Source organism: Ceratotherium simum, chromosome 1 (assembly GCF_057802395.1).
Source record: "Ceratotherium simum simum isolate JZ-2026a chromosome 1, ASM5780239v1, whole genome shotgun sequence".
Taxonomy (NCBI): domain Eukaryota; kingdom Metazoa; phylum Chordata; class Mammalia; order Perissodactyla; family Rhinocerotidae; genus Ceratotherium; species Ceratotherium simum.
This window is the reverse complement of record NC_141900.1, coordinates 107,850,259-107,862,515: the sequence shown is the minus strand read 5'-3', so window position 1 is coordinate 107,862,515 and position 12,257 is coordinate 107,850,259.

Sequence of the window (12,257 nt, the reverse complement as noted above, 5' to 3'; positions counted from 1 at the left end):
TCTGAGTAAAGATTTAACAAACCCCTTTTTCTTCTCTGCTGACAAATTTCACTTTGGATTGACTTTCTGACTTTTCCTAGAAGGCTAATGAAAGTGGAATGTCAGCTGTGTTATGAAACAGCATTGCTTGTGTTGAAAATGCCCTCTGGCTGGTACACTGCTTCTGGCTTGAGAGGACTGAATAATCTTTAAACACCTGTCAGGAAGCCATACCTTCAGGCTCTCTCTTAACTGAGTGTGGGGATCTAAAGGATAAACTCGAGTAACTGAATACACCACTCCAGGGTGTTGTATTTGTGCTAATGGCAAAAATGGAGTTGAAGGAGAGAAGAGAGTAAGGTCAGATTTTTCCCTTTTTTGATGTGTTTTGTTCCTAGTGGTAAAGAGGCTTACAGGCATAACTGTCGGAAAGGTAGAGAGGAACACTCGAGCTCCAAGACTGCATCTGTGTAGTCACCTACACACGTGGCCTCCTAAGGGTGCCAGGAGAGAAAGTGCAGAGCAGATCCTTGGGAGAGAACCTTCGTACACAGAGTGCTTCGAGCCGAAGGCAGGAATGCTGAAGTCAGACTTGTATTTAAATAGCCCTGTTTTCCCAGGGAGCTCAGAATCCTTGTGTATCCCCATTCAACATCTGTGGGACAGGGAGTGAAATAGCTGCACCTTATAGAAGAGAAAGCTCGGGCTTGGAGAGGTCAATAGCTGACCGAAATCACGAAAGGAGTTGATGTCTTGAGCCCTCTAGGGGAAGCCACCCTCAGAAATGCCATGTGGAATCAGTTCAGTAGGGCCTGTGCCTCCCCTGGGACAACAGGACAAACCTTTCTTTGCTCTTGTGTGGACCTGTACATCCACGTGGCCCCGCCCCTTTACCCTAAACCCTCACGAGCAGTTTTCACAGTTGTGTTCCCACACACGTGCAGGCATTTGCAGTATGATCCTTTTGAGGGATATATTAGTGTTACGAAGAAAGAAACTTCATATTCACCCTTTCATTGTATTTTTTACTTCTCAGTTATTACTTTCATTCATAACTAATTGTCTTTTTATGGTGCTTTTTCTCTTGGCCTATTTTTTCTCTCATTATTAAGAACATTTTCTTTATAAAGACATTAAAAGGTTGTCATCCTAATGCATACTGATAAGAGTAAAATATCCTGTAGGAATCGGGTGATTTTCGACCTAAAGATGTCAATTACATAATGCATTTAGTAACGGCAACTGGAATGTGCACAGAGATGTCAAATACACACCTGAACGATCTACTGTGGAAGAGTATGCAAATCCAAGGTCTTGAGTTTCGTTGTTCGCTTGATTTCAGTTGCATTTAAGTATAAGCATGAGATGGTAACCGATAAATTGACCGTGGAGCAATGGCAAGTCTGGTTCTCATTTCTAGCTTAAGATCAGGACTCCTCATCAAAGAGAGTCCCACTTAAGTATAAGTATGCTAATGAAACTACAATTGCACCAGGATGGCTTCTGAAACAAGAATTCCTTCTCTTTGCTAACGATGACTTACTGTGTGATACCTAACGTCATTGGTGTTATTCCGGTGAGATGTTGTTTTCAGTCATGTTCCAGAAGCATGTTTAAAGCGTTAATCTAGAGACAGTGCTCGTGGGCATCACAGATGGCACTGGCTGGTCCCACAGCTTGTTACTGCTTCCTTTGTTGGGAAGCAGGGACAGGACACGCCACACGGTGCCCCGAGGACAGAGAATGAGACAACGCTCACACGATGTCCTCACTTCCCATGCAGTCCACCACAAGATAACTCCAGTCTAATCACTTCCCATAGTGTGGAACTGTATGAAATTACTGCCTAATGTGAAGAATAACATTGGAAATTGTGCAAAAGCAAACAACATAGTGCTCCTGAAAGCGAGAATGTTAAATAACTCAAAATTAAACCTTCTAGCTCCTTACGAATATAGCTCATCTCTCACCACCTGTCAATGTTACCTGTTTACTCCCAATATGAGTGCAAGCTCCCATCTTTTTCCTGCTCACATTGTTTTACTTGTGTTGTCTAGAGACTCATTCTTACATCCACTCTCTCATGCCAACTGACAAGTAGTGACTTGTGTGTACCCTCACCTTTGAGTTCCTTCCAGTGGGAGAATGACTGAGTCCCTGGCATATTCCTATTAACATTAGATATTCACCCAGCCACCACGTGCCTGGCCTCGGGCTGGACAGTGGAGGTGCAAAAATCACCAGGAAGCAGCCCTGGCCTGGAGAATCCTGGTCTAGCATCAGCCAACAGCTCTGTGGTCAACGTGAGAGCAGCCCATTCCCAGAGTGACTCTGCAATACCAAATCATTGAAACACATTCTTATTGAAAGAAGTTCCAGATCCCCCAGAATAAATATACCATGTCGGAAAGCTGGCACTGTCATTCTGATAACCATAAATTTAACTCGTCAAGAATTGACTGTTGAATGAATAAAGAAATCTGTCTATTAATTATTGCAACTAAAAAATAAAACTGTCATTTATCATTTTGACTAGTGCCAAACTTACGAAGCCATGCCTCCGTGGGAGCCCTGAGCATGACTTGGGAACCACTTATGGTGTCTAAACTCATGGCAGTCGCTCACATGTCTGGACCTTTGTTTCCTCATTTATGCACGGAGGGCAGACGCTAATGTTTCCCGAGGCACTTAGCTATGTACCAGGGACACAGTTAAGTACACTACGGAGTTCTTGTAGCTTCTAAAACTTGAGGAAGGATCCGTGTCCTGCAAAGGTTTTAAAAAAGGGAGAAACCCTTTGCCCCATTCCTTCCAGAATAATAGGTTTGTGGAACAGAAGGCACCTGATAGGCTGTAAGGAAATGAAGGCCATGTGAGAACCAAGGGCCTGGCCAAGGTCACACAACCTGGAAGGATCTGAGCCAGGACTGACACCCTGTGTGGTCAGCATTTATTGTTCTAACGAGTCAGGGAGAACCACCCTCCTCTCTGGGGAATTGCTCTCTCCCCCAGCTCCACCCCCAATCTGTGGCCAATTGGGGCTGATGAGACGCAGCCTCAGTGATTGGCTGGGGAATGGGCTGAGCCCATGGTAGAATCTAGTCACCACCGCTCCCTGCCCCCATGCCATCATCTTCAGAGACTCTCGGTAGGGATGGGCCTGTAACTCAAGCCAGGGGCCCTCCTCAGGACACTGCATGCCACAGCTGACGAGGTGGGGATGGGGGTATCTTCCCTCAGGCAGCAAGGTTGGGAGAGTGTGGCCTGAAAGGTGCCAGTGGCCATGTCCTTCCAACGGGACAACTGCGGGGCTCAGAAAACAGGAATGAAGAGGCAGCAATGAGAGACAGAGTCCAAATATACTTGCAACTTCAAAGTCACGTAACATATTGTGCCACCCGAAGGATGGACTTTTCACCAGCAGAAAGTGAAAGGAAGGTGGAGCTCTGGCTTCTGAGCAGTAGATAAATATTTACCAGCTATATAAAGTATAAACAGTCCTCTCCAAAAGGCATTCACCAAACATTTGTTCAATTTTTCATTTACGACCTGCCATTTACAACACACTACACCAAGTGCTGAGCGTGAAAACAGTGGTTTCTGGCCAGAGGAGTTTCTAACGTAGCTAAAGAGATGAGGAAGAAACGAATATGAAGCAACAGCAAGCAATTCAAGTAGCTGGAGGAGGAGGAGGAGTTTGGGGAATACCAGCATGGACAGATGGAGGGAAGTAGGGTCCGGGTTCACGGCGTAGTCCAGATGGAAGGGCACACAGCTAAGCCACTGTTGAGGGTCAAGTCCTCGGTGTGGAACTGGATGCCTGAGCAGTTCAAAGGTCTCCTTTCCGAAAAAGATCATTTATATATCAGAGATTTTGTTTGAACCAAAAACCATTTATAGAAAGCTTTTGCTGCTAGAAAGAGTTAGTGTTAACATTTTAGACCAACAGAGCACTGATTACTGAGATAACCAAAGTTCACACACTGGGAAAGCCGTGAATAAATCTCTGTCATTGACCTACACTGGAACGTAGGAGAAAAAATATCAAAGTTTTGATAAGTATTTGCCTAATAGAATTACATCAATTCAGTGGGTAAGGAAAGATTTTTTTTTTTAAACAAGATTTAAAAAACAGTATAAAATATATATTTAAAAAAAGCAGTATAAAGGCAGAGGTTGACAAATTTGAGCTCAGTAAAATTTGAAAATGCTCTGTATCTAAAGATACCATTTGCACGTGAAGAGACAAGCCAAAAACTAGGAAAAGATATTTGCAACACTTATGACTAACAAAAGATTAGTACTCAGAATATACACATATCTCTTACTAATCAATAATTATAATAATAAAACCCCAGATAGCCCAGTAGAAAAATGGGCAGTGGATATGTCACTGACTAGTGCCTGGAGGAACTCAAACATGGGTTTGGAAGCATTTAACTGTTTTCCCAAGTTGTTTTTTAATATTAGGGAGACAAAACCAGCAACCACCCTGAAGCTAGCCAAGCCTCCCTACAAGAGCTACACCCAGGACCTTGCCTTATTTTTAGTGCGAAGATGTCTTTAGGAGGAGATTAAGCCTCATTACCATAATCTGCAGTGTACCTGCCTCTCCCTTTTGAATATTCGTTCCCCAACCAAAATAAAAGTTCCTGATTCCCTTTGTTCAGGGACACCAAGACTTTGGAAAAATGATTCATCATGGCCTCCTATTTGCTGCAAATACACTTTACTTTGTGAGACAACTTCCACTGGTGTAGAGTTTTAACTCACCAGGAGGCAAGCCCACTTGGTTCGGTATCAGACATAAACACAGAAATTACAGATGAGGAAACTCAAATGGCTACTGACAATATGAGAAGCTGCTTAGCCTCACTCTGTGTAAGGGGTACACAAATCGAAACAAATTCACACCTAGCAGATTGGTAGAAATTTAAAAGCTGGATGATATCAAGTGCTCGTGAGGATGCAGATGCTGGTAGAAGCATAAACTAGAACAACCATTTTGGAGAGTAATTTGGCAATACTTAATGAAGTTGAACAGGAACATTCTCTTTTACCCAGCAACGTTACTGCTGGTCACATACCCTAAAGAAATTCTTGCACATGTGCAGTAATATGTGAACCAGAATGCTCTTGCAGTATTGTTGATAATAGCAAAAACAAACAAAAACCCCAAACAAATAAAAACATAAAACAAACACAGTATTTAAATGCACATTTAATGAGAAGAATGGAGAGGCTGGCCCCATAGCATAGTGGTTAAGTTCGGCACACTCTGCTTCAGTGGCCCGGGTTCGCAGGTTCGGATCCCGGGCACAGACCTGCACCACTCATCAGCCATGCTGTAGTGGTGACCCACACACAAATTAGAGGTGGATGGGCATGGATGTTAGCTCAGGGCAAATCTTCCTCAGCAAAAAAAATAAATGAATAAACATTAATTAAATTAAATCTAAAAAAAAGAATGGATAGATTGTGATATACTCACGAAGTGAAAATGGTGAACTAGAGCTATGCATACCAAATGGAAAGATCTCAGAGCAAAATGTTGAACACAAAACTAAAGATTAAAATATGCAGATAAACTTTCATATAAAGACAAGGTATGGAGACTTGCACAAGCATCACAAATATTCTGGGTAGGGTACATGGCGGGGGGATACCGCCTGGTGGTTCACAAGGGAATTCCAGATGTTTTATGCTAGATTTGTCTCTAAAACTTATTGCATGTCTGAAAGATTACATCATAATAAATTAGGCTTTTGTTCTACACCCGTACGGTAGTAGAATCCTCTAAATTCTATTAATTCCTTCCTATAACAATATCTTATTTTCCATTGAGCAATTTTGTTTATAAATATTTGTCATTATAAATATTAAAAAGCCCAGATTCATTAGTCTGGATTTTTTTTTTTTTTTTGGTGAGGAAGATTAGCCCTGAGCTAACATCGGTTGCCAATCCTCCTCTCTTTGCTAAGGAAGATTGGCCCTGGGCTAACATCCATGCCCTTCTTCCTCTACCTTATATGTGGGATGCTTGCCACAGCATGGCTTGATAAGCGGTGCATAGGTCTGCACCCAGGATCTGAACCTGCGAACCCTGGGCCACCGAAATGGAGCCAGCAAACTTAACCACTATGCCACTGGGCAGGCCCCAGTCTGGAATTTTTAACACAAAAATCAAAGAGAAATATTCCATTAGAAGTTGTTTTCTGAGTTAAATATGGGAATAAGAGACAACTCATCCAACTGTTGATTTATCAGCTGGATGCTAATTTTAAAGGCTAATTTGAGACATAACTGATCAAAAAAGGGAGATTTTACTGAATTAAAACTGTCTAAGAGCATTTTTTAGGTTGGTTTGAGTTTTGCAGGAAGGTTGTATTGTTCCACCTTACTTTTTAAACTAAAGATCTGTGAAACCTCCTTCCAACTCAAAAGTAACCCCAAAATAGGGCATTAAGGTTTTTCTTAGGTGAAAATTGATAAAGCAAAATTTGAGGTCCGGATTTTGACCATTAAAAAAAAAAGATTGTGCACCTGCACATCTGCTGAGCAAGCACCTGGATAGATGTGAAAATGGAAAGTCAATGCAGAACTTGTCCTGCTGTCTCGAAGCTGCAAGTTCACACAGAGAGAGAAAAATAGAAGGCAGATCAAAGAACAGTGGGTCAGGGTCATGAGGGGTGTGTGCAGAGCTTAATGGGAGCACGAGGGAGGCACCAACCTGACCGGGGCTGTGAGGGAAGGCTCTCGAAGGAGGCAGCACAGGAACAGAGCTTGGCAGAAATTTGTGAGAAACTAAGTAGAGGGAAGGGCATTCCAGTGTGGTGCTACAGGTACGGTGGACGAAGTCATCATTTCTCACCTCTGTGACCCGGTATTTTGTTGATACTTAAAGACAACATATTGAAAGAAGGAACTGAGGTCTGCATGATGGAGAGGTGAAGGCCACCACTCAGCCTCTCCTCCATGGTTTTGAGCTATCCCCACCCCTCCCAAATGTGCATGCCTCACGGGGTAAACCCAGTGCATAGGAACCAAGCATCAGGCTCTGCCTGCCTTAGTCCTCTGGGCTGGGAGGGAGTGGCTTGGAGTATATTTCTACCCACAAAGAGTACTCTTCTTGAGTGGAATTCTATTAGTCATAATTCTCGCCATCCCTCTCCATTTCTAGTGGGCTTTTGTGTGTGTGTCTTCTTTAGATGGACACCTCAGGAAACTGCCCAGCTGGTCCACCCCTCGAGGGGGTGTCTACCAGCTTTCTCCACTGTACAGTTATTTTTCCCTTTGTAATTAATATGTATCTTGTGGGGAGATACTTCGAGACTATGTAAATATTCTGTTTCTAATCAAACTTTCAACCACTAGTTTAGCATCCACTGATGATTCTTGCCTGAATTGATCACTATGATGTTGGGTGCCAAATGATGCTTTCATAACTCCATAATTCTATATTCATTACTTGTATTGCTACTGTAAAGAAGAGCTTTCACCATTTCCCGTTTATTTATTTATTCCATTATTTATTTATTTCAGTATGGACTCATGAATTCTTATTTTATTCTATGGATTATAATCCATTATTATCATTATTTATTCTGTTCAAATTGTCACAGATGTGGCCGTTGGAAAACACGTCAAGTTGGATCCAATATCCTTTTGCCTTTAGCTGTAGAGCCTGTCATGGAGCCAATGTCTGTGTCCGCCCAAATTGATATGTTGAACTCCCAATGTGATGGTAGTAGGAGATGGGCCTTTAGGAGGTGATTAGGGTTAGATGAGGTCATGAGTGTGGGCGCCATGATGGGATTAGTGTCCTTATGAGAAGACACTCCAGAGCTCTGTCTCTCTGCTACGTGAACACACAACAAGAAGGTGGGCATCTGTAAGCGAGAAGAGGGTCCTCACCAAGACCCGATTCTGCCACCACCTCCATCTCAGACTTCCAGCCTCCAGAACTGTGAGAAATGGTTGTTGTTTAAGCTCCCCTGGTTATAGCATCTCAAGCTGACTGAGACAGAGTATACAGTCAAGTTATGGTTGACTATACTAGTTAGGCTAGTTCTTTTCTTGCTCACCCAGCTTCCATGTTGTTATGTTATTTATTTGTAATACATTTAGGTTCATTTGTCTCTGTTTGTATTTCATTGGCCTTCTTCCTCCACCCTTATTGATTGAGTGACTTATGGGAAACACTAACTTGGTTGTCAGGTCAGAACTATATATAAAAGGTATGCTCGGAGAGGTGTCCCTCCCCATCCTGATGCCCGTTCCCAGTCCTCTATGTTTTCCGCCCCATCACCACCTTCTCCTATAGGTAACCAATCTCATCCGTTTCTGATTTCTCCTTCCTGGGTTTCTTTTTCGCACACATGAACAGATAACACATATGTTTTCTTTTTCTCCGTATTTCTTACATGAAGGAACTCCAGCATGTAGACGCACACACGGTGGTTTTGCTGGCTTGCCATATGATTGTGTGTCTGGGCCCCACCCACAGCGCTGTTCCCCGACTGGGGGCACTGAGGGCCTGGGGGCGGCTCCTTCAGCTCTTCTCGTTGGAAGCTCACCTCCACCTGTTTCTGTCAGCTCACGTTTGGGGCACAGAGAACCTTCTGAGACTGGAGAGCTGTCGTGGGCAATTCCCTGGCTGGGCCTGTTCACATATTGATGCTCCAAACAGTGGAGTAAACACTCCAGAATAATCCCGTTACCTCCGAAGCTCTTCTACAGACTGATAGAAACAGATGGTTATTAGCCAGGACCAGGGCTGCCCTCAGTCTCGGCCTGGTCTGGACACACGTGTTCACAATTCCACACGGCTAACACGGCACAGCTGCAGGCCATGGGCCCTCCTAAAATACGAATATGAGCGCGGAGAGGAAGGCTTCCGAGGAGGCTTGGAGGGAGGTGGCTACTGGAATTGTAATAAGCACCTCTAAAGGGTCCCTAGCAAAGTCCAAGGCCCCAGGGGTGGTGTCTGGAGAGTGCGCAGGCAGATGTCCCTCTCTCTCCCCACACAGAGACCCTGCACTTGGGCAGTTTAAAACAGCCGTGCCTGAGGGGTGGGGCTGGCGCCGGATCTGGGCTCCCAGGTGGCCCTAGGGTGCGGAGACGAGCAGGGGCCTTCTGGTAGGGTCCGCTTCCAGGTTGACGTGCATGTGCCAACTCTCCTAGCGGCAGGAGCTGAAGCAACCGATAGTCTCCCTGGAAAGGCCCAGCAAGCCCGGCTGCAGGGTCTCCCCAGGCCCTAAAGGCCCAGCATGCTGGAGAACCAGGGCAGGATCAAGCCTTCCTGCCACGTCCGGGGCTTCCCAGGTGAAGGGAGGACGGTACAGGTTGCCCCAGGCCTCCGCTCCTGGGTTAAGTGGAAATTCATAAAAACCACCTCTTTGAATAATTCCTACTTGATTTTATTGCAGATTTTTTTTTTTTTTGTCTAATAGATGTGAAAAATAAGATTTCTTTATTTTTATTGTAAAAAAATAGCAGTTGGAATCACACTGAAGGCAGTGAAGTAGAACTGTCAGGAAAACAGACCAGCTAAAACTGGCTTTGCCTTCACCAGCCTGCAGCCTTAAATAAGTCATGCCCCTCCTCTCTGCCTCCCTCTCCTCGTGTTTGGGTGGAGGATAGCGGTGCTGGCTGCTCCAGCTCTGGACAGGACTAAAGGAGCTAATGCACTTAGAATGGTGCTCGGCATTGAGTAAGTATCGATCAGTGTCAGCAGCTTGATTACTCCTAACCCTCCCGGCCCCTGTCACCACCACCAACACCTCCGCCACCATCCCCACCATCAGTCTCACCCCATGATGACTACCACCATCACCTCCACCACCATCCCCACCACCGTCACCACCACCCCTACCACCATCATCTCTACCTCCACCACCATCTCCACCACCACCTCCACCATCACCACCTCCATCAGTCTCACCACCACAATCACCACCTCCACCACCATCCCCACCACCATCCCCACCACTGCCACTGTTACCACCATCACCACACCGTCATGACCACCCAACTATCTCTAGCAGAGTGTGCACACTCTGAATTAGTCTGACAGTATGCAGGTATCAGTGAAGTCTAAACAGCTGGTTAGTACCTGGAAATGGATCAGAATCCAGTTCCTGACTCAAGTGTTCTTCCCATGATGCCAGTAATTCACTTGGGCTGGGGGTGGGGGTTGGGGCTTATTTAAAATACAAACTACTGGTCCTGGTGTCAGATAGTCTAATTCAGTAGGTCTGGGGTGGGGTCCAGGAATCTGCATTTTTAGTAAGTGTGATGAGTGATTCTGCTCCAGGTGTTCCTTAGGCCCACACTAGAGAATCATTGTACCAGCCTGGGCCAGGGGGTGGAGGGTAGGGTAAGACACCAGAACCATGTACCCAGCTCCCATCCCCTGGACCAGGTACAGTAGTCCCCCTTATCCATGGTTTCACTTTCTGTGGTTTCAGTTGCCCGCAGTCAACCTCAGTCTGAAAATATTAAATGGGAAACTCCAGAAATAATTCATAAGTTTTAAACTGTGAGCCATTCTGAGTGGCATGATGAAACCTCACACTGTCTCGCTCCATCCTGCCTGGACGTGACTCATCCCTTTGTCCAGCGGATCCCCATGGTAGATGCCACCTGCCCATTTATCACTTAGCAGCCTCTCAGTTATCAGATCACTGTCCTGGTATCGCAGTTCTTGTGTGCAAGGAACCCTTACTTTACTTAATAATGGCCCCAAAGCGCAGGAGTAGTGATGCTGGCGATTCAGATATGCCGAAGAGAAGCCGTAAAGTGCTTCCTTTAAGTGAAAAGGTGCAAGTTCTTGCCTTAATAAGGAAAGAAAGAATCGTATGCTGAGGTTGCTAAGATCTACGGTAACTTTTGTGACAGCATATTGTTGTAATTGTTCTATTTTATTATTAGTCGTTAATCTCTTACTGTGCCTAATTTATAAATTAAACTTTATCATAGGTATGTGTGCGTAGGAAAAATCATAGTGTATACAGGGCTCAGTACTATCCGCAGTTTCAGGCACCCCTGGGGGTCTTGGGATGTACCCCCTGCAGATAATGGGGGACTAGTGTACAACGTAAAGCTTGTCATTCACTCATTCTAACTTACAGAAAATATATAAGAAACGAATCTGTCTATCCATTTATTTATGCAGCATTCCATCAGTATCTATTAAATATCTACCAGCACTGCTCTATTCCAGTTGGAATGTGTTAGTGAAGGAAAGGTGAAGATCCTTGCCCTTATGGAGTTATAGTCTAACTGGGAGAAACAGAAAATAAACAGGAAATAAATTAACTAAATAGTATGTTAGGAGGTGAAAGTGCAATGAATAGGAGAAAACGAGAAGGGTGATTGTGACTGAGAGTGTGACTACAGGGTAGGCGTTATTGAGAGTGTGACACTGGAGCAGAGACCTGGGGGGAGGTGAGGGCCTAGTCATGGGATATCTGGGGAAGACTTCAGGCAGAAGAAAAGCCAGTGCAAAGGCCCTGAGGCAGGGCAGTGCCTGGAGGTATGAGTAACAGTGAGGCCATCTGTGTGGTTGGAACAGCCATGCTGTGGGTCACAGGAGCAGGAAATGAGACCTGAGAGGTAAGGACTCTTTCATTAAATCAGTTTTTCAGTTTTTTTAAATACATATTCACTTCCCAAAATAGCTGAACAGGCTCTTTGTGTAACTTTGAGTCTTTCCCCAACAAAAGTTGTTAATGAGACACTAAAGTTTGTGTAGCCAGGCTCACTAGAGTTGTTTGTCAAATCGTGGGTCGCTACTTACTAGGGGAGATAAAGTCAGTTTAGGGGGTCATGACCAGTAGTTAAAGAAACGAAACAGTATAGGATAGAATAAAAACCTCAGAGTGCATTGCACCCAGCTAAAGTGTTATTTCATGAAAACTCTTGATTCCTGTGTATAACAGAAAATTAACAGAACTGAGGAATTTGTTAAAAGTGGGTTTTGAATCTTATTGACTCAAACCTCTGCTTGGGCTACTGAAGGAAACTAATTAGTGACCAAATTGGCCTTGTTTCCAAAAATCCACACATAGATTCAGACAACACCTCTGCTGTCACTCAGCAAAGGAAAAGGAAGGAGCATCTTATCCTTTCTGGAGGTGAGATGGCCGGATTGGTGCTGATAACATGGAGCGGAAGGGCGCTGCCTGCAGGCTGCATGGCTTAGGTCACTGGCCCATCTGGACCTGTTTTCCGACATTTCAAAGGTGATTTGAAGCCCAGTGGGCTTCATTGGGATG